The 22,295-nt window shown below is 41.9% G+C and overlaps 1 protein-coding gene across 8 annotated transcripts in view; it reads left to right on the forward strand.

Annotated features, from left to right (window-relative positions):
- The window catches only part of sgms1b (sphingomyelin synthase 1b), a 121,679-nt gene that overhangs the window by 60,840 nt on the left and 38,544 nt on the right, over window positions 1-22,295 (forward strand). Inside the window, exon 1 of one of the 8 annotated variants that reach the window (XM_068002560.1) lies at window positions 5,713-5,915. The exons of the other annotated variants lie outside the window; for them this stretch is intronic. The gene's annotated coding sequence lies outside the window, so the exon portion shown is untranslated. Of the gene's footprint in view, window positions 1-5,712; window positions 5,916-22,295 lie in introns of those variants that run through there. 8 annotated transcript variants of the gene reach the window in all.

Consider the following 22,295-nt stretch of genomic DNA (forward strand, 5'->3'; position numbering starts at 1 on the left):
CACTAATTAGCAGTGAACTCGATAACCCCATGCTGCAGCATAATAGATTAATTATCCAAATTGGGAAAATTCAGGACAAAGGGTTATCAAGCTAGTCGGTCTGTCAGGTTAAGGCCAACCTGTAGCTTGCAGATCACTACATTTGGCATCTATACTTATGTTTATAGTATTACTTGTTTTAACGTATTCCCCATAAATCATTTGCAAGTTCACAATTTTTTGGGCCCGAGCCATTTGTCTGAGCTAGCTCCCTGCTTTGTGCATTGGGTCATTCTTCAAAAATGTCTCGACTCCCAATTTTATTAAAAGGTCTTTGATTGGATAACTTGAGGGAAAAAAAGTGAAGCCAGTCAAGGTAAACGAGCAGTGTATTTACTGGAGGATTCTCCGTCTACATCAAGCAGTATAAGTTTGTGCACTGCTTGAAGTCAGTGGTTGGGCATTTATGTTGGTCTTAGGGTTTTTTTTCTTTCCAGTTGGTGCACATCCTAATATTTTCCAATATCCCAGCCTTTGGCTCCATCAATTTAATTTGGGATCAATTTCTTGCTCTTAAATCTATGGCAAGCTGTAACCTCCTAAAGAACTATTTACTGCTGGCTGTGTGGTGCTGCTTCTTGTATACAGTGTGAGCTTGTTTTTCCCTACTTCAGCTTGTTCCGATCCGGATCATCACTTTCCCTACAATCCATTTTGAAGTATTGGTGTTGCTTGATTAATAACCACCACTTCCCCAAAAAGTAGTGTTACATTAGGTTTTTGTACCTCAGTGCAGAGGCGATATACTGAGTTGTATTTTGAACTAAAGAAGTTAGTTCATTTTTTTGATTGGGATTGTTGAGATAATTAATGAAGTGCTGAGTTGTGTTTCTGCAGCTACAGTACAGGCCTTCTGAATGAAAAGTTGTTTTTTCTTGCTATTGGGCTTTACAGTGGCACAACTTTTTTTTGGGGGTGTGGGGCTGAAGACTTGTTTGGTAGGGAATCCCTATGATTTTTTATTCTGTTGTAGCAACTGTGCATACAAGCAGATTACTTGTAGTTAAGTTTTTGCAGGAAGTTGACTACTGAAGGCCATTTTGTGGGCAGACTTGTGGCAAAGTAAGACCCATGCAGCTATGTGGTCATTGGCTGGGAAACTAGAACTGTCCATATGAGTTGCTGGACCACCTTTTTTTCTTGCTGAATCACAACAGATTGCGAATGAACACTAGACTATTATCACAGCTTATAATGTATAATGCTGGTAAAGTTTAATGGGTGTGAAATTTTTGTATGATCTCTGCTTCCTACAGTGTATTTGTACCAATCTGCTAAATAAGATTGTTGTGTGTTCTGTACCGAATCAAACACAATTTCTGGTATTAGTGACTGAAAACTGCTACTTATTACTGAATTTTTTGGGTGCCTGGCACTTCATCATTAGGATACAGTTATTCTGGCACTTTCACATCAGCGGGAAGCAGTTTTCAAGTATCATTGCAAGAGTATATAACTCGAGTTGGAGATCTAACTCCTGAGATCTGAAGTCCGAAAATGTTAGATCACTGACAGGAGGTGGTCTTGCACAGATTTACCTTTGCACCAGATGCAGTGTAACTCCAGTCTGCTCCAAAGCTGCATTTTAAAAGTGCCTAGGCAGTCCACTGTAAACTTTATAAACTTATTTTTTAATCTTTTTAATGTCATGAGAGAAGCTTCAGTCTCTATCATTGCTCTTCTAAGATTAACTCCTTGCCATCTTACGTGGCCTCTCTACTCCCGTCGTGTCAATCACTGATAAGGCCATCTCTGATCACTTCCTTGTATACCTCTCCACCCACATCCCCCTTCCCCCTTCCTACCTCACTGCCTTCTGTGTCCACCCTTGGAAAAACTCTTCCCCCAAGTCGCTTATAACTGCACTTCCAAATTCTCAACTGTCTACCCTTTGGCCCTCCATTCACCACTGCATTTCTGCAGCTCCGATCTGCTCAATCACACCCTCACCTCCACCGTTGATGCCCTTGTCCACATTAAAACCAGTACTCTCTTTCATCCTGGTCGTTCCCCCTAGTACGACCCTCACCTCCACTCCCTTAAGTCCAACATATTTTAAGACAATATCTAGAAGCAAATCTGCTCACTATTCCAGGATCCTCCTGGAGTGCAAAGATAACCCCCCGGCTTCTCCTCCATTATAAACCGTCTTCTTAAACCATTCTCCCTTGCCCCTCCACCCTCACTTCCAACCAAAAGTGTGAGGAGCTCATGGATTTCTTTGTCATTAATATTGAGACCATCTGTTCAGCTGCCTCTGCCGCTTCCCTCCCTTCCCCTAGCCCACCAAGCCAAACTTTCCCTAATGTTCCCTCCCTGCCCTAGTCCTGAACTCTCATCTTTCTCTAGTTTCTCTCCTATCTCACTTCATGCCCTGTCCGAGCTGATCTTGACCATGAGACCCACCTCCTGCTCCCTTGACCTTATTCCCACCAACTGCAGACCATCCAACTTCCCTTCCTGGCCTCCATGTTAGCTGATATTGTTAACAGTTCTCTCTCCTCAGTTATTGTCCTCCTCCCCTTCAAATCTGTCGCCATCACCCCCCTCCTCAAAAAAAAAAAAACACCCTTGACCCCATCTGTCCTTGCAAACTGTCGCCCCATCTACAACCTCCCTTTCCTCTCCAAAGTCCTTGAACGTGTTGTCACCTCCCAAATCCGTGCCCATCTTTCCAGCAACTCCGTGTTTGAATCCCCCCAATCAGGTTTCCGCACCTGCCACAGTACTGAAACGGTCCTTATCAAAGTCACAAATGACATCCTATGTGACTGTGACAGTGGTATACTATCCCTTTCTCATCCTCCTTGACCTGTCTTACAGCCTTTGACACGGTTGAGCACACCATTCTCCTCCAACACCTCTCCTCCGTCGTCCAGCTGGCTGGGACTGCGCTCGCCTGGTTCCATTCTTATCTATCCAGTCATAGCCAAAGATTCACCTGCAATAGCTTCTCTTCCTGCTCCTGCACTGTTACCTCTGGAGTCCCCCAAGGATCTATCCTTGGCCCCCTCCTATTTCTCATCTATGTGTTGCCCCTCGGCGATGATATCCGAAAACGTGACGTCAGATTCCACGTGTGTGCTAACGACACCCAGCTCTACCTCACCACCACCTCTTTCAACCTCTCCACTGTCTTTGATTTGTCACACTGCTTGTCCGATACTGGATGAGCAAAAATTTTCTCCAACAAAATATTGGGACGACCGAAGCCGTTGTCTTTTGGACCCGTTGCAAACTCAGTTGCCAAGCCATTGACTCTATCCCTTTCCCTGGCCACTGTCTGAGGCTGAACCAGACCGTTCGCAACCTTGGCGTCCTGTTTTATGCTGAGATGAGTTTCTAACCATATATCCGCTCCATCACCAAGACCGCCTACTTCCACCTCCGTAACATCGCCCTTCTCCGCTCCTGCCTCAGCTCATCTGCTGCTGAAACTCTCATCAGTGCCGTTGTTACCTCTAGACTTGGCTATTCCAATGCTCTTTTGGCTTGCCTCCCACCTTCTATCCTCCATGAACTTGAGCTCATCCAAAACTCTGCTGCCCGTATCCTAACTCGCACCAAGTCCCCTTCTCCCATCACCCCAGTGCTCGTTGACCTACATTGGCTCCAGGCCCGGGAACGCCTCTATTTTAAAAACAATTTTATCCTCTTTTTCAAATCCCTCCATGGCCTCGCCCCTCCCTATCTCTGTAGCTTTTTCCAATCCTACAACCCTCTATATTAGCGCGCCTCTAATTCTTGCCTCTTGCGCATCCCTGATTTTAATCATTCCACCATTAGCGGCCATGCCTTCAACTGCCTAGGCCCTAAACTTTGGAATTCCCTCCCTAGACTTCTGCACCTCGCTTTCTGCCCTCCTTTGACATTCCTTAAAACCTACCTCTTTGGCCAAGCTTTTGATCACCTGTCCTAATATCTCCTTATGTGGCTTGGTGTCAAATTTTGATTAAAATCTTGTGAAATGCCTTGGGACATTTTTACTATGTTAAAGGCGCTATATAAATGCGAGTTGCTGTTGTTTTATCACTAAACCTTACAACTTAAAGCGAGTCATCTCTGGTGCTGTAACTTTGGTCTCCCTCACTAAGGGTCACACTCTACAGAGAACATCTGAAATCATATATGTAGTATAACTGCTTCCTCAGCTAATTATTAATTTTGCACATCGACACACAAAGAATCATGCATAAGTCTGCTTTCCCACTATTAGAAGTGATAGATGTTTAAAAATTTGAAATTAACCTTAGATTTTGAGTTCCCTGGCTTTTGAGGCTCTGTGTCTGTTAATATTCTATATAAAGGACAGACCTGATGGGGGAATTTTAGTAACTTGGATATGAAGATTCCTCCTCTTGTTAGAAATCTGCAGAAGACATTTTTCTCTCAAATTAACGCACCTCTTGGGAATTGTTGAAAGGTACACCTATTGTGCGATTTCTAAGAGTGATTTCATGCCCAGCAATGGGAAAAAAATAGCATTTGCAATATTGAGGCCGTATAAACATTAACTTTGTTAACCCAGCTTTGGCATGCACAATTCTTTTTTGGAGAAAATGAATGACAGCAGAGATAAATCTGATTAGACGATGAGTGCCCTGCTAATGCTTGTAAACTCACTAATGGAGTGACACAAGTGTGTTCTTTGATGGGAGAGGATATCCTTTTTGTAAGCATTGAAATAACATGACAAGATACACATTGGCCTCCAAGATTCTGCAGACCTGGTTGGAGGTTTGCAAGAAAGCATGTGATTTAAAGCAATGAGGTATGAATGTTATTGTAAAGCAGCAGTGCAGCAAATGCAGCAGCATGAATGGTTAGAAAGATATATGTAGGGTATGTTGTACCTGCCAATGTTAGCAAAAATGTAGTAAGCAAGGTACTAGAAGGGGGAAAAAAAAGCATGGCTTTGGGTTTTGCAATATACATTATACGTGGCATGATAGGAGAAAGTAAGTAATGCAGGAAGGGTATTTGACTAGGGCTGATTTTAACTCGCTCTGCCAGATAGTGGCCTGAAAATTGAATTGGATCACTTACTGCCCTGTTTACATTAGTGCTCCACCCACAGCCATCATGGGTAGGGTCCTGAGATGGGTGGCTGGAGCACCCGCCACTTTTAAGCAGGTGGCCACTTGTAATATGCAACACGGGGTTCTGTGTCCGATATAGGACCCTAATTGCAAATTTGAGGTTAAAAATGGCTTGAGTTAAGTTGCTCCATATTTTGAAAAGGAGTTGATTGCAACACCAGGTGGTGATGCACAGCATTGAACAATGTATGCCATAATGCTTTACCAATATCCTGCTGACAACCTTGATGGCCATTGGCCTGTTCTGGTTTCATTTTAATAAAAGTTTAAACAAGTTTCAACACTGAAACCACCACCGAGATCCAGCAGAAGTAGAAAGGGGCTTGTACTATAGGAATTGACAGTGTGGCTAGATGACAGATTATAGACTATAAATACTACTTCCTTTAACGGGAAACAGGTTTTTTTTAAGTGTGGAAAATATTGCCAATCCACTGAAGAAAGCATGTGACCATTAGGCAGTTCGACACATGTTTTGGTGTATAAATCCAGAACAAGTACATCACACATTCCATAAAATAACTCGCTGCGACACACCCAGTATTAGTTATCCCGTCTGGTACATCCTGTTGCCTTTTGGATAGCATTACTTTTAACTTGATTGCTTGTGAGTGGAAATAGTTCCAGCCCACATTAGTCACTACACTGCTCCAGCTGCACTTTATTTCTTCTGACATACACTTCAGTTAGAAGTGCAAGCTTTGTTTTGTTGGTGCGAATTACTAGTGTGCAGACATGAATCGGAAGCCAAAAGACAAGTGATCTTCAGCAAAGTTGGTAAGCTTTTTTCTTTTTACGGACTTCTTAATCAATGTTCATATCTTTTTTATTCCTTTTTGACTTGAGATGGTTTAACAACTCTGATTCCGGTTAATCCTATGAAAACTGAGATCTGTTCAAAACAGCCAGACAGCAACAACTTGTATTTCTATAGTACCTTTAACATAGTAAAAACATTTCAAGGTACTTCTAAGTGGTGAGAATGAGTGCCCCGCAGTGGTGGAAGAAGTGTTAGGGAGGTGACCAAAGGTATGGTCAAAGAGTTAGATTTTGAGTAGGCTTTTGAGGGTGGGCTTAGGAGGAGCATGATATCAAGGCAGCTGGAAACTGTACACTTCAGCTATACCTGTTAGAATGTAACACAGAATTGACCTGTTCACTGAGAGGAACCGAGTCTTGATGTGCTGCCAGTTTTCGGGATACACGTGTTGCATAATTATGTTAGTAAAGAACTTAAACCTTTATATAATAACTGTACAAAGATCTCAAACTACAGTGGGAAAACTGAACTTGAAAATTGAAAGAATTTTGATGACTGGCATTACACTGTTTGTAACGGGGTGTTTTGTATTTGTAGCGTTGAGGCAGAATTAACACTTGATTTGCTGCCTTAAATCAAGTAAGTGGTTTGGAAACTGAAGATAAATATAATTAAAAAAGGGGGAAAAGCCTGCAAATGCTGTAAATATCAAATTAAATAAACAGAAAATGCTGCTAATACGCAGCTGGTCAGTCAGCATGTGTATAAAAGGATGTTAACATTTTGGATTTGTACCCTTCATTCAGAACTGAAGACTAAAAGATAAGTAAACCTTGGAATACATAGACAGTAAAAGGAGGAGGTGAGAGAATCAACAGATACTTCAAATATGGAAGGAAGCATTAATGGGTTAAATGCACTGCAAATTGTTTTAGAATGTACCATGCAGTAGTCCTTTTCAGCTATTTTGATTGGTCAGGTGTGTGAATTGGCTGAAAACCTGACTTCTCCATTTAAAAGAAAAAGACGAAACGATGAAGCTCACCATGTTTATTAGGAGTTTTTGTTTTGTTTAAAATGTCTACCTAATACCCATTCCTATAGTTCAATAGCTCAAGACGTCTGATTTTTAAATGACCATTATTTTCATATACTTTTTTTGCTTGGGTAGAGAGAAGAGCAGGCATTTTTATCACTATGAAGTCATGCACCAGTAAAGCAATGTTATGTTCTGATGCATTTTGTCATTGTGTTGTATCCCCATAAACGCGAGAGGATTTCCTGAACACTTTTTTCATTATGGCATTGATTTTAATGGTGATATTTGACTAGTTATGGATTTGTTGTAAGTGGGTTCCAGTGGACTAGGAAACTTGAGAAAAAAATTCATGATTTTTCAGAATTTCTCCAAAGATGCAGTAGTGAAGGTATTTTAATGATACATCTGTATTTCAAAGCGATTATTCATTTTTGGTTGTTGTATGCATACTTGGAAGCTTTGTAACTGGTGCAACTTAAATTTACACGGGCTTGATCATGCTTCCTCAGCCCACTTTACTTTACATTCCCTGGTTCCAAACAGACAAACACTTGCCCACTACTGTGTTTTTTTTGGCTCAGGATATGTTACCAAGTAGCAAAAGATACACACAATTAGTTGTGGAACCTTTTCCTGATGTCATCTGTGATATATTCTTCAGTTATACAGCACCCATAAGCCTTTTATATTGACTTAACGGAATTCTCTGTTGCTCCTTTCACCCAGCTCTGTCTAACTTGTACTGTGTATGAGAAGAATATTGTGCAAACAACATTTAATCATACTAAGCTACTGTACCAGAAAACATCAACACACTTCTGCGACCATCCTGTCTAAAGACCATGACTAATCCTGCCAAAACCAGAGAAAATTTTGAAGTCAAGTATGGTTTTTTAAAAAAAAAACTCCCTGATTATGACGTGAACTAACCCTTTCAATTGGATTACTATGCTAATTCACTACATAACAACCCTGTTTTGTGAGTCTTGAAAGTGGTACACAACCTTGTAACTTGTTTCCTAGCATCTGCTGCTTTCTCTTTATACCGCATGATGCTAAAGTGAAATCATTTGTAATTTGCTTTTTATCAAATTTCCTTCAATGGTGAATTTACAACTATGCCATTTTATCTGCTTTTGAATCATGCCAAAACCAGTAAGAAGAGATCGTAGCCTAGAAATTACTGTTGTGATATTAGTGGATGTACACTTCAATGAGATTGTATGATAGTCCTTATTTTAATGCAGGGTATGGGTTAACACCTCTGCTAAAATAGCAGACACAGGCATATCATATAAGTACATGAAATTGTCCACTGGATTGATTTTTAAAAAAAAGCTTTTCTGACATGCATGGACTGCTAGTAAATGAAAAAGATTGGGGGGGGGGGGGAAATCCATTGTAATAGTAATCTGTGGTTAACATTTGTAGAAAGTGCTTCATTTTAAAGCGGCTTTGTTGTGAAAAGTGCTTGGCAAACTAGTTGTTATTTGGGGAAGAGAATTGCCAGAAAAGTCATCTTTTGATTTGACTTGCAGCATCCTGTTGTGTTTGATAAACCTTAACCTTGTTTGTAAATTCTTTTTGATAAAGAACACCCCCTTTAAAATGGACAATTTATTACATTCTCTACAAACAAAAATCGGTGAATATCAGCATTTTACAGGAGAAAAATAAAATTGCCCAGCATTGTGGTGGTGCTGAAAATTGTCGAAGTCCTTGCATAATATCGTGGCAAAAAGACCTTGTGTTGAGTCACATTGGAGTAGCAGAAGGCCACGTTAAAAGGAAACAGTTCAGTGCATATTTAAGATGCCATTTTCATAGAGTTCACACCCTTAAGTGAGAATATTATGGTTACAGATTCAGTTGCACCATTTCCACTGAAACCTACAAAGTAGCAGGACATCTCCAGTATCAAAGCTGGAGCTAATACATTGATGTCGCTTAATGACATTGCAGCGTCGCAATAAGCATTGGAAGTACCACATTTATCAGTACGAGTGCACCGCCTCAGGTCAGGAGAGTGATAATACAAATAGATACATGACCGATTGCATGAAGTGATGTGTGTATGCTAGGTGTTTCAGGTTGCTCTGAAGCTCATTGTACATGTGCAGGCATGTGTGCAGCAATTTGTAGATGTACATTCAAAACATATTGATAGATTTCTAGATATTAAAGGCATCAAGCGATGTGGGGATGATGCAGGAAAATGGCGTTGAGGTAGAAGATCCACCATGATCTTGTTGAATGGTGGAGCAGGCTTGAGGGGCCAGATGGCCTACTCCTGCTCCTATTTCTTATGTTCTTATAGATCTGTGTTGTATCGAGGTTTGCAGGAAATCAGATTGCCACTAGTGTCAGTGAGGTTTGTTGTGGTTAATGTGTCTTGCCATCCAATTAAGACAAGTGTATTCAGGTCCCATCTTGCATAATATGGTATTTGCAACTCGTGGGCCACTTCAAAAAAAAATACAATTGTTCAGTTGTTTTGTCAAGCGCTTAATGTTTGGAAATAATAGTTTCTCACTGACTTGGTTATTAACATTCTTTTAAAAAAAAATTATAACTTCAGAGAAGCTTCTCCAACTGGCTGCAGTGTACTGCTTAGATCTAGTTGGCAAGACAAGATTGAAGGAGCTCGTCCATCTCCTTATGTCCCACCTTCAGTTTTGTCACAACATTGACACTGGTGGGCAGGAATGCAGTTTATAGATTCCCCAATTTATTGATGTCTGTGAAATGTTTCTCTTTGTAAGTGTCAAATGATGAAGAACAACATAAGAAATAGGAGCAGGAATAGGCCATATGCCCCTCAAGTCTGCTCCGCCATTTAATAAGGTCACGGTTGATCTTTGACCTCAACTGCGCTTTCCCGCCTGATCCCCATATCCCTTGATTCCCCTAGAGTCCAAAAATCTATCGATCTCAGCCTTGAATATACTCAGTGACTGAGCATCCACAGCCCTCTGGGGTAGAAAATTCCAAAGATTCACAACCCTCTGAGTGAAGAAATTCCTCCTCATCTCAGTCCTAAATGACTGACCCCTTATCTTGAGACTATGCCCTCTAGTTCTATACTCTCCAGCCCGGGGAAACAGCATCTACTCTGTCTAGCCCTCTCAGAATCTTACATGTTTCAATGAGATCACCTCTCATCTAAACTCCAGAGAGTATAGGCCCATTCTACTCAATCTCCTCATAGGACAACCCCCTCATCCCAGGAATCAATCTAGTGAACCTTCATTGCACTGCCTCTAAGGCAAGTATATCCTTCCTTAGAAAAGGAGACCAAAACTGTACACAGTGCTCCAGGTGTGGTCTCACCAAAGTCCTGTACAGTTGCAACAAGACTTCCTTACTCTTGTACTCCAACCCCCTTGCAATAAAAGCCAACATACCATTTGCCTTCCGAATTGCTTGCTGTACCTGCATGTTGACTTTGTCTTTCGTGTACAAGGACACCCAAATCCCTCTGAACACCAACATTTAATAGTTCCTCATCATTTTAAAAAAAAAATCCTGTTTTTCTATTCTTCCTACCAAGTGAATAACCTCACGTTATACTCCATCTGCCAACTTCTTGCCCACTCATTTAACCTGTCTAACTCCCTTTGCAGAATCTTGGCTTCCCCCTGACAGCTTACTTTCCCACCTAGCTTTGTATCTTCAACAAACCTAGATACATTACAGTTGGTCCCTTCATCTAAACCATTAATTTGGATTGTAAAGCTACGGTCCAAGCACTGATCCTTGTGGCACCCCACTAGTTGCAGCTTGCCGACCTGAAAACGACCTGTTTATTCCTACTGTTTTCTGTCCGTTAACCAATCCTCTATCCATGCTAATATGTTGCCCCCAACCCCATGAGCCCTAATCTTGTGTGGCACCTTATCGAATGCCTTTTGAAAATCCAAATGTACTACATCTACTGGTTCCCCTTTATCTACCTGCTAGTTACATACCTCAAAAAGCTCTAACAGATTTGTCAAACACTGTTTCTCTTTCATGAAACCATGTTGACTCTGCCTAATCATATTATGATTTTCTAAGTGCCCCATTACCACGTCCTTAATAATGGATTCCAGCATTTTCCCGACGACTGATGTCAGGCTAACTGGCCTGTAGTTCTTTGTTTTTTCTCTCTCTCCTTTCTTGAATAGCGGTGTTACATTTGCTACCTTCCAATCCACAGAAGATCACAATCAATGCATCCACTATCTCTGCAGCCACCTCTTTTAGAACCCCAGGATGTAGGCCATCAGGTCCAGGGGATTTGCTGGCTTTTAGTCCCATTAATTTCTCCTGTACTTTTTCTTTACTAATATTAATTACTTTAAGTTCTTCCCTCTCATTAGACCCTTAGTTACCCACCATTTCTGGTATTTTTTTATGTCTTCTACTGTGAAGATAGATACAAAATATTTGTTTAACGTCTCTGCCATTTCCTGATTTCCCCATTATAATTTCTCCTGTCTCAGCCTCTAAGGGACCCATGTTTACTTTTGCTACTCTCTTGTAAAAGCTCTTACAATCTGTTTTTATATTGCTTGCTAGTTTACTCTCATTCTATTTTCTCCCTTTATCAATTTTTTGGTCATCCTTTTCTGGTTTCTAAAATTCTCCCAATCCTCAGGCTTACTATTCTTCGCAACATTATAAGCTTCTTCTTTCAATCTAATACTATCCTTAATTTCCCGTGGCGTTTTTATTCCTCAATGGAATGTATATTCGTTGAATTATGAAATCTTTCTTTAAATGTTCGCCATTGCTTATCTACCGTCATATCTTTTAATCTAATTTCCTAATCAACCGTAGCCAACTAGCCCCTCATACCTATGTAATTAGCTTTATTTAAGCTTAAGACTCTAGTTTCGGACTTGAGTACATCACACTCGAACTCAATGTGAAATTCATTATGATCACTCTGCCCCAAAGATCCCTTACTATGAGATTACTAATTAAACCTGTCTCATTACACAAGACAAGATCTAAAGTAGCCTGTTCTCTGGTTGGTTCCACAATGTATTATTCTCGGAAACTGTCTCGAATGCATTCCATGAACTCGTCCTACAAACTACTTTTGCCAATTTGATTTGCCCAGTCCATATGTTGATTAAAATCTTGCACTATTATTGTATTACCTTTGTTACAAGCTCCTCTTATTTCTGATTAACACTCTGTCCAACAGTATAGCTACTGTTAGGGGGCCTATAAACTACTCCCACCAGTGTTTTCTGCCTCTTGTTATTTCTTATCTCCACCCATATTGATTCTATTTCCTGATCTTCTGAGCCATTTTGTCTGTCTTTTCAAAATGTCATGTACCCTGCAATATTTAGTTGCCAACCACATCTCAGTAATGGCTATTAGATGAAACCCATGTATCTTTTTGTGCCATTAATTTGTCTATCTTGTTATGAATGCTTCGTGCATTCAGATAAAGTGCCTTTAATTTTGATTTTATACTACTTTTTCCCCTATTTGACCTTATTCACTGATGCACTATTACCGTTAAACTCTCCGTCCCTTCCTGACACACACTGCTTATCTTTACCCAAATCACCACACTGCTGTATGGCCTTGACTTTTCTCTTTGGATTTATAAATTTCTCCTCACCTGCACTCCCACCCCTCCCTGTTTTTCGTTCAGAGCCCTGTACTGCCCTAGTTATTCGATTTGCCAGGACACTGGTTCCAGCCTGGATTAAGTCCGGTTTAAACTCCCTCAGCAGAACCTCATTCCTAGTTCTACCTATGTCGTTGGTTCCTGCGTGGACCACGACCGTTAGATCCTCCCCCTCATGCTCAAAGTTCTTTTCCAGCTGCGAGGAGATGTCCTTAACCCTGGCACCGGGCAGGCAACACAGTCTTCAGGACTGCTGGTCGCGGCTTCAGAGAACAGTATCTATCCTCCTGACGACTGTACTATCCCCTACCACTACCACATTTCTTTATACTCCCCCCACTTGAATGGCCTCCTGTACCACAGTGCCGTGGTCAAATTGCCCATCCTCCCTGCTGTCTTTGTTCTCATCCACACAGATAGCAAGTATACCTTGTGCCTGTTGGACAAGGTCAAAGGCTGAGGCTCCTCCATCACTGCATCCTGGTACCTGCCTGCCTTGCAGTCACATCCTCCTGTCCCTGACTACAGACCAAATCTAAACTACTACCTAACCTAAGGGGTGTGACTGCTTCCTGGATCAAAGTGTCTAGATAACTCCTCCCTGATGCATTGCAATGTCTGCAGCTTGGACTCCAGCTCAACAACTCTGAGCCAAAGTTCCTCAAGTTGTAGACGCTTACTGGAGATGTGGTTGCTCAGGATCTCGCTGGTTTCCACCAACTCCCACGTGCTGCAGTTTCGACACACCACCTGCCCTGCCATCCCTATCTAACATTGTTTTATATATTTAATTAGTTAAAGTTTTTATTTACTCGATATTTTTAGTTTTATTAGCTAATTAGTTTATCTAGTTTAACATACTAATTTAATAAAGTAATAGCAAGTTATAGTTTCCCAACTCTTAGTTTAACCCACTGCCCTAACTCAGAGTGCAAAAAAAAGGTAATACTCATCAACCAATCACCCACCTACTATCCTGTGACACCACTCCTTGATTTTTTTTTGTCTGCCTCTTTCTCCGCTGCACCTTTGTACCTGGCCACTGGGGGAGTTTCCTGCACTTTCTCTCTGCTGCCCGCTGCTTCTTTATATCGGGCCGCTGGTGGTGGGGGGGTTTCCCACACTTTTTCTCCGCTGCTTCTTTTATACCCGGCCGCAAGGGGGGATTCCAGGTTTTCTTTCCACTGCTGCTTCATATCGGGCAGCTGGCGGGGTTTCCTGTGCTTTTTCTCTCCACTCTCTGCTGCTCCTTTATACCGGGCACTGGGAGGGGGGGGTCCCCGATAAAATGGTAGAATATGACACATTGGGCCTAAAGTTTCATTAGGGTCGCTCTTCCATCAAACAAACTTGTTTGGTACAATGCAGCTCAGATGTGGAGATGCCATGTAAATGCCAGTTCTTTTCTCGGGGATCGTATGATGTGGAGGGTGGTAGTAGTGAGAGATAGCAGGAGGACATGGAGCTCCAGTTGTTGAAGTGGTGAGGGAGGCCAGTCCATTTGTGGTGGTGGAGATTTTCTTCAAGGCTTTTCCTAACACTGACTGGGGAAACCTGTATTGGTTAAAATCCAGTGCATGTTTCCCAATCTGCTGGAGAAGCTCTTTAACAAATCCCCCCGCCACCCCTGCCAAACCAATATCCTTTGCTGCAGCTACTCACTACAGCTGGATGTTCGAGAGAGAAGGTCCCCCTCTGCAGTGGAGAAAGCTATTTCCTGGCAATGAATATATGGGGAGGGGGGGGAAGGGGTTTGGGGTGTGGTAGAAGTGAGGGTGAATGATAGGCAGTGTGAGGTCAGGAGGACTGCAATAGCGATGAGTAAGTCACCATTCCTATAGTGGCACTAACCTTGCAGAAGCAGTTTGGAGGTTTTAGAGTTAAGTAAATTACCATACTATCTACTTTGGAGACCAAACTTAGAGGGCTATTGAGGTAAGGAAAATTAACATAAGTTTAAGTATGACACAATAGGCGTGTTGCCTTTTTGACGTTCAAGAATGGTCTGTCGATGCTCGAGCCATTAGGCAAATAGACCCACACCAGTCCCACCTGCTCGGCGATGAAGTGGTGGTGCATCCCATCGTTTCCGTGTAGCATGCCCACTGATGACTTGCTGCCATTGCCGGTACCACCCCGACTCTCCAGTCCAGCCTCCCTCTTGACAAATCATTGTATCTGGCACCAATATGCAATGCTTTTAACTTTGTCAAAGATCTCCTTTCATGTTCACTCAGAGTTGGATGATCGTTTTATAATAAGGATGTTAGGCCAATGTATTATCAGGCCACTGATGATAGTGAGTGTCATATTCCATTTTAATTGCATGGTGTTCCAGGATTTTTATTGGTAGTTGGTGATCAAATTCCACCACTCTGTCCGTAATACTGTGAAACCATAAATGAGTGACATTTTTCTTTTTTGTTCCTGTTCCCTCTTGCTCTTACTGGATGTACACATTTTCTATATCAACAAAATAAGGTAATGCCAATCACAGCCTGTTTGTGCAGCTTTCAAAATTCAATTAATTTGTTGAAGGAAAAAAAAGCATGGTGTCTCTCTCTCTCTGCACTTTTGTATGTTTTTGTATAAGTAAAATATAAGTTGAATTTGAGTTTGTTTTTAATTAATCGTCTAGCTTGAATTCATATTTTCAAAAGTGCAAATTGTCCCGGACAGAGGCACAATTTGACTCTCTTCCACTGAAAAATAAATAAAAATAAAGTTTGATTCAAACATAATCAGAAGCTACAACAGGTGTCTACTCAGTATAAGGTTGTGCTTGAAATAGGGCTCTGTTATTCTCTCTCACTCTTACATGTGCACACAACTTCTCTTTTTAGAAAAAAAAGTACCCAATATAACCCCTGCCTGAATAAAGCTTTCAAAATGACTTTTTATTCAAAACTTGCTGGAAGCTGAAGTGAAACATTCAAGCACTGAGCCTGACAATGCTATTCGTGTGTCCTGGGAAATTGTGTGCATTGCATATACTCAAACTGTGGGATCTGTCTGCAGCTGATTGAATCACAGCTCTGGGCAAAAATATATGGTCCAAACCTGGGTTTTTGGGGTAGGCTGAAACCTTCAAGTAAAAACTTTAGGGCATTAAAAACAATTCAATGGATAAATTTAATCATTCTGTGAAATATGCAATTTTGATATTTTGTAAAAGCCTTATTTTGGAAATGCAGAAATTTCGGTTACTGGGGTAAAATTTACATGATTTGATTTGGTTCACCTTTTAAATTATTTTTTATTAGTAGGTACTCATGATTAGTGATTCAGGATTGATTGTTTCATAAGCCCATAGAAGTTTCTCATTGTCAGTGTTCTAGCAGCTTATCTTGCTTTCAGTTCGTTTGTTCTATACCTCTCCAGTTCTGACTTGTCGCTGTTTTACTTTGAACTAATCAACAAAGTGAGATGGCCAAATGGTGACATATAACGGTTGACTTCAAAATTGCCTTCAGGAAATAAGGCTAATGTCTAGAGAAAGTATGTACCATAACTTTTAATGTATTAGTCAATCTCCCATAGCCTTGCTCATATGACCATTCTCTTACCTGGCTCTGTTGTATTTTTGTTGCTGGTTTTTTTTCTCTTAGTTCCATTTTTGTGATTTGGTCATTTTTGTGTTTCTCTTTGTTGCTTTTCTTTCTTTTTCTTAGCTTTGAGTGGGAGGGTGGTGTGTCAGGAAGCAGAGCTATTCAACACTAGATTGCATTTTTGTAGTCCTGTATGTGGAAAATGTGGCTTTCGGGCTTTAGTAGCTTCCTTGACGTTACCTACTCCACCTCACTTCCCCTTCCCTGCGCACTGCCTGAACCATGCCTCCCCTTGCTCTGTTCCCTTTCACTCTGACACAGCTGATGTCCTGTCAGCTGTAATACCATCCCTAGACCCTTTGTGTATGCTTTCCATGGCCATGCTCCCCAGGCAGCATCTCTCCCTTTACCACCCCTATGAGTTGCTATTCCCTCTCATCGTCCTCCTGGAGCTCCATCTGTTGACCCCATTCTTTGACGTCGGGCAGCCCATATTGCCTGCACCTGACCCTGTAGCTGCGATCTCCATGGCCTTAAATGTGCTATTGGTGCCAGATACAATGATTTGTCAAGAGGGAGGCTGGACTGGAGAGTCGGGGTGGTACCGGCAATGGCAGCAAGTCATCAGTGGGCATGCTACACGGAAACGATGGGATGCACCACCACTTCATCGCCGAGCAGGTGGGACTGGTGTGGGTCTATTTGCCTAATGGCTCGAGCATCGACAGACCATTCTTGAACGTCAAAAAGGCAATGCTGACCTCCCCGAGACTTGGGGACAAGAGGGGGTTCCTGAGCTGGGTTTGCACCTGGAATTGAAGCGGACCAGGAAGGTGTATGTGTACTATTCAATCTACATGAAGGAGGAAGGAAGAATCTGAATCAGCGCGATTCAGATCCTGACTAACAGTGTGAATGCCTTGGACCACATGACAGAAAAGTCAGCAACACAACACCTCTTGTAAGAACAGCATATATGTAAATAGCCCAGAACTTAATGGGGACTTCTTCCTCCAGATTTTAATAATCCCCCTTCCCAAGAGTATCTATTAAATTTTTTAAAATTCTTTTCCTCAGTTTCCGCCCCTAATCTCTCCTAAAAGAGTGGATTCTCACTGGGATACGGACCCCCGGCACTGATTCCCGCTGTGGTATGGTTCCCCTGGCACTCTTACTTGGGTATGATTCCACAGGTGCCTACCGCCCCCGAGTGGCCATTCTTCATGTATGAACCTGGACAGAGGTTGTCTACAGGCTATCGAAGCAACACATCCAAGCCCGATCTAGTCCTCACCTGACTCCTACACACGTGCACCTTCCAGCTGGAGATCAGTCGAGGGAACCCTGTCTGATTTTCTTTTCTAACCCCCCCCCTCCCTCCCCCCCCCCCCCCCCCCCCCCCAAAACCCAGGGAAGCTGAGGCTAATTGTAGTGCCCCTACTGTCACCCTGGCTGAGATAAGCTAACTCAGCATGGAGGCGGGAGGAAAGAGCTGGGAGCTGAACGGCAAGGAAGAAGTAAATTATTGTAGCAGAGATAAATTGAGGGGGGCTGTGACAGCATCACCTAGTGTCAGGAGGCCATTAATTGTTGCAGGGCAGGCAAGTGTAGATGTAGGATTTTCCCATTCATAAATGTTGACACAAAAATTATGACACAGGAAGTAAGGATAAAGTGTAGAGGAGGTGCATGCCATACGAAAGAATTATTAGTGACTCCCTTGTGGCCATGTTCATGGTTTGATGGAGGAAATGATGTGGCTTTTACCTGTTTGTTGCAGTGGCACCAGCACCACCTCCTGGGGCAAATAAGAACAGGTGCTACCATTATAGTATTACTAATGGACTGGGAGTGAGATTTGTTACAACTCAAGAATTTTAATATAATTATGTAATATAAATAAATCTACTCATAAAACAATAGTGCAGGAGCCATATTAGTTATTGATTTGTGGTGAATAATTATTACTACCCATGTTTTACCAGAGATCCATACATTCACTAATACAGTATCTACTTTAAAAGCTATGGACTTGATGCTAAAAGGTGTAGTGTCTAAATGGGCATCATGGTGTACTGCAAAATAGTAAACACCAAAACCTATTGGATGCATAATTTAAGCAGAAATCCTTTATTGGTTTTCTCACTATTTTAAAGTAATATATCAAAAAGAAAGCTGGAAGTTTCATACATTTTACATGGAGCTAATACATTATTTGATATCTAATTTAATGACCATTACTGGAAAGCATTCCTGCTCTAGGTTCCTCCTATATAGGATTCATTCTGTTAAACAGTGCATTCTCCAACATACTAATGTTTGGGGGTGGGGGAGAAAGTTCCCTTTTGGAAGACATTCAGTTGCCGAATGTAACTGGGCCAGGCAACCTTGAGGGCTTCCACTCTCCTACCAGTCTCAACAAGTAAACTTGTTTGGCATAGCATAGTTCAGATGTGATGTGTTCTGTACCTCTCTAAGAAATGATATCTCTTTAATAACTCCAGGAGTGCTTCACTTGAATTGATTGTTGTAGTATACTGCAGATTTTATTCCAGAACGTTTTAACCCCTGCACTAGTCTACTGAAAAGGCTGCGGTAAAATAGAGCTCTTTCAGTGCTCTTACAAAAGTTTTATGCTCCGGGTCAAGTACCTGAGAGCCGCTGGCATTCGTAACACGAGGCCATCGTTTAGCCATTGTTTTCAGGGAGGATTGAAAGCGGAGGAGGAGGAGGAGGGAGTGTTCATTTCATTTCACACATCTCCATTCCCTGGACATCAGTCATGAGAATTGGGTCTGCAGTTTTTTTTTCCTTAAAAAAAAAATGAGCACAAGGACATCCTGGTCAGTCACAGCAAGCTCCATGACTAGAGGGGGAAGCATTGGGCTTCAAAGAGTAAGATCTCAACCGGGATCTTGGGTTCATGTCACGCTACACGTAACCCCACCAGCGAACAAAAGTTAACTGTTTTTAATATAACTGGTCAATTGCTGTCTTTTCCTTCCGGATGTTTCTATGTTTCTGCCTCTCTTTTTTTGTTCTGGCCGTTTGTATATTCGGTGGCCCTGTAGGTAACACCTATCTGTCTGAACACTTTGGTTGCCTTGGCAACGGGCAGTTGAAAAGACTATCTGTAATCACCAGATATTGTTCTGTGATTTATAAATGCGAGAGGTTCGAGGATTTCTTGACATTCACCTGAGGAAGGAGGAAGCCTCCGAAAGCTTGTGAATTTTAAAATAAAATTGTTGGACTATAACTTGGTGTTGTAAAATTGTTTACAATTGTCAACCCCAGTCCATCACCGGCATCTCCACATCATAAATCTTTTAAAGGGAGGCAGAAGGCCAGTAAAGACTTTAGTACTTTGTCCCCATCCTTCTGTGGCATGAAATATTCCACTCAGGTTGCTTTACCTATCTGTCATTGTCGTGGAAATATTTCGCAATGCAGGAGGAAAATGAGGACATTGAAAGGAAGAGCATTGTACAGCTCCCTTTGTGCTTGATCTCAACCCCACCTACCCGATCTCTCGCCATATCCCTCAGTCCCCTTTCCAAGACCACACAGGAAAAGGGGAAGATTTCTCAATGCACCAGAATTAGCACATGCTAAATGTGCATTAAGGTGCAGTAATTTTTTATTAGCACTAATGGAGTGGTTGCACAGTTTTATAATGTACCCATAAATGCTGCTGTGAGTAATCCGGTGTTATATATACTAATGCACAAGCCCAGTGTTAGTTGTTTTGCTTGCTTAGGTCTGATTGAGCAGTAATTAATGAAGAACATTCAAATTTCTTCATGCTTGCCTTCCCATGCATACAGTGTTAATGATGCCGACAGTAATGGGAAGGCGGAGGAGGGAATCGGCACTGGACCAGCATAGGGGCAGTACAGGAGATATTGGAAGGAGTGACTCGATTGCTTTATACGGTACTGTGAATGCATAGCAAGTCTCACTTTGGACGTGAAGACAATGAACAGCAGCAAAGGAGGGCAGGGAGGCCCAAGATCAAAGGAAGAGGAAGACAGCAAGGCCACATGTCTACTGCAAGTGACGGTTACCGTGACTTTGCTGAGTAGCACTGTGTGACGAGCCTGTCTCACCAAGAAGCCATTGATGAATTGTCCCCTCTGCTGAATCAGACCTGCAGCCATGAGCAACATCAGCATTTTGCTGTTAGTGATGGTAAAATAACAATTGACATTGAACCTTTTTTATGATGTGCTCATTTGAGATAACAGTAGGAGACTTGTAGAATCACCAGTTTGCAGTTCACTACTTTATTTATCTGTGTTACAGATACCTTGTTCTGATATGCCTGTGACTATATTAAATTCAGCATGGGACACAGCAACACCTGGAGAGGCTAGTGGGCTTTTCTGAAATACCTAGTACACACGGGCTACAAGGCTGTTGTTAACTGTACCCATGTAGCCACTGAAGCACTCGTACATGGCATTCATCAACATTAAAGGATCTATGAACATCCAAATGATTTTTGATCCTACTGCAAAAGAATTTGGCGAGTCAGCAGTTATCTAGGAGTGCTTGTAATATCTTAAAGGAATCACGAGTTCCACACCTATTTCAGGGTGACAAGTTAAATGGTTGGTACATCAGAGATACAAATTACGTGCTGCATACGGGGCTGCTCATGGTGCTACAAAATCCCAATACTTTTCAGGAAAGAAAAAAATCCCACAAAAATCAAAGGAGACGAATGACCAATTAATTTTTTTTGGTGATATTGGTTACATAAACTAATATATATTGAGGGGAAAATGTTGGCCGGATAGTGGAGAGAGGTGATAATTCACCCCATGGTATGCTAAAACAGTGCTTCTGATATTTAGATTCCACCACTGGTGCTCTGTAATATGTGCTGGAGGAAGCTGACAATGATATTTTGTATGCTGCAAAGTGTGCAATATCGCCATTGAGAGGCATATGCCTGTGAAGAGCAACAACAAGACATAGCAGAGGAGCTCGTAAAAGCAGAACTGCAGGAAGGGTTTGCCAGGCTAAGATTCAGGACAACTTTTCTTGATCCACTTTGTATAATTAGATGACCCCCCCCCCCCCCCCCCCGTTTGTTTTTTATCTACATTTATGTGTTTCGTATCAACAGCAGTAATGAGAATTGGCAGTTTAAAAAACAATCACTGAAAATGTTATGATATGCTGTGCCTTACAATAAGAGTAAAAGTATAATGTCTAACTAAATTGTTCTACTGTGCTTTTCCCTTGTGCTACATATGTTAGTGCATCATGGGTTTCCATTCTACTCCTAACTAATGGATGAATGGAAGGATTTGGTGTGGAGGCTTTGAAAGGGCTGCTAAGCATCTGCTTGTGATTCTGCTGGTCGCCTTCCTTCATACGTTGCAGACTGTTACTCCCACGTGTGTCAAGAATATCCTGTCTTAATCCAGTTGTGGCACCTGCTTGCTTCGGAGCTTCTCCTGTTATTTCTCTGCAGGTGCTGTCAAGGGACTGGCAAAGACTTGGGAGCCACCTAATGTTCCTAAACTTCTACCTTTTGCCTACATGCTGCTGCAGACCAATTGCTCGCATCAGCCACTGACCTTTTAAGCAGATTATTTTAATTTTCTCTGTGACATTTAGAGGTTGAGGGGTTTTACAATTTGATCTTTTCCCCTGTATTTTGCTACTTGTGGCCAATGGAAAAGTCAGCTTCTACCGACAAGCTCATGCCTCCCATGGACCAAAACTTGCCCTTGTGCTCAAGCAAACATGGACCTTTTACTATTAAGATTATACACTGGACATAAAACTGATTTGTATACCTTCACCTCTTTCCAAACTGAAGGAAATCCACACTACAAGACTGTGTAGCTCAGGCTAGAAACTGCCAATTTGTGTTTGAGGTAAAATTACAGAAACAAAAATAGATTCACAGTCCCACTGAGCAGGATAATGAAAGTCTAGTGTTGGAGGAGGATGGTGTGGTCAACTGTGCCAAAGTCTGCAGAAAGGTGGAGAAGGGATAATGGTCACTATCAGAGGACGTTAGTGCTGTGGCGGAGCTGGAAAAATGATTGGAGAGATTCAAGGAGTGCAGGAAAGATGGGGATGGATTTGGGAGGTGACAACATGTTCAAGGATTTTGGACAGGAGATGAAAGACAGATTGGAGACGGGGATAGTTTGCA

The sequence above is a fragment of the Heptranchias perlo genome, chromosome 21 (genome assembly GCF_035084215.1).
Source record: "Heptranchias perlo isolate sHepPer1 chromosome 21, sHepPer1.hap1, whole genome shotgun sequence".
In the NCBI taxonomy this organism is placed as follows: domain Eukaryota; kingdom Metazoa; phylum Chordata; class Chondrichthyes; order Hexanchiformes; family Hexanchidae; genus Heptranchias; species Heptranchias perlo.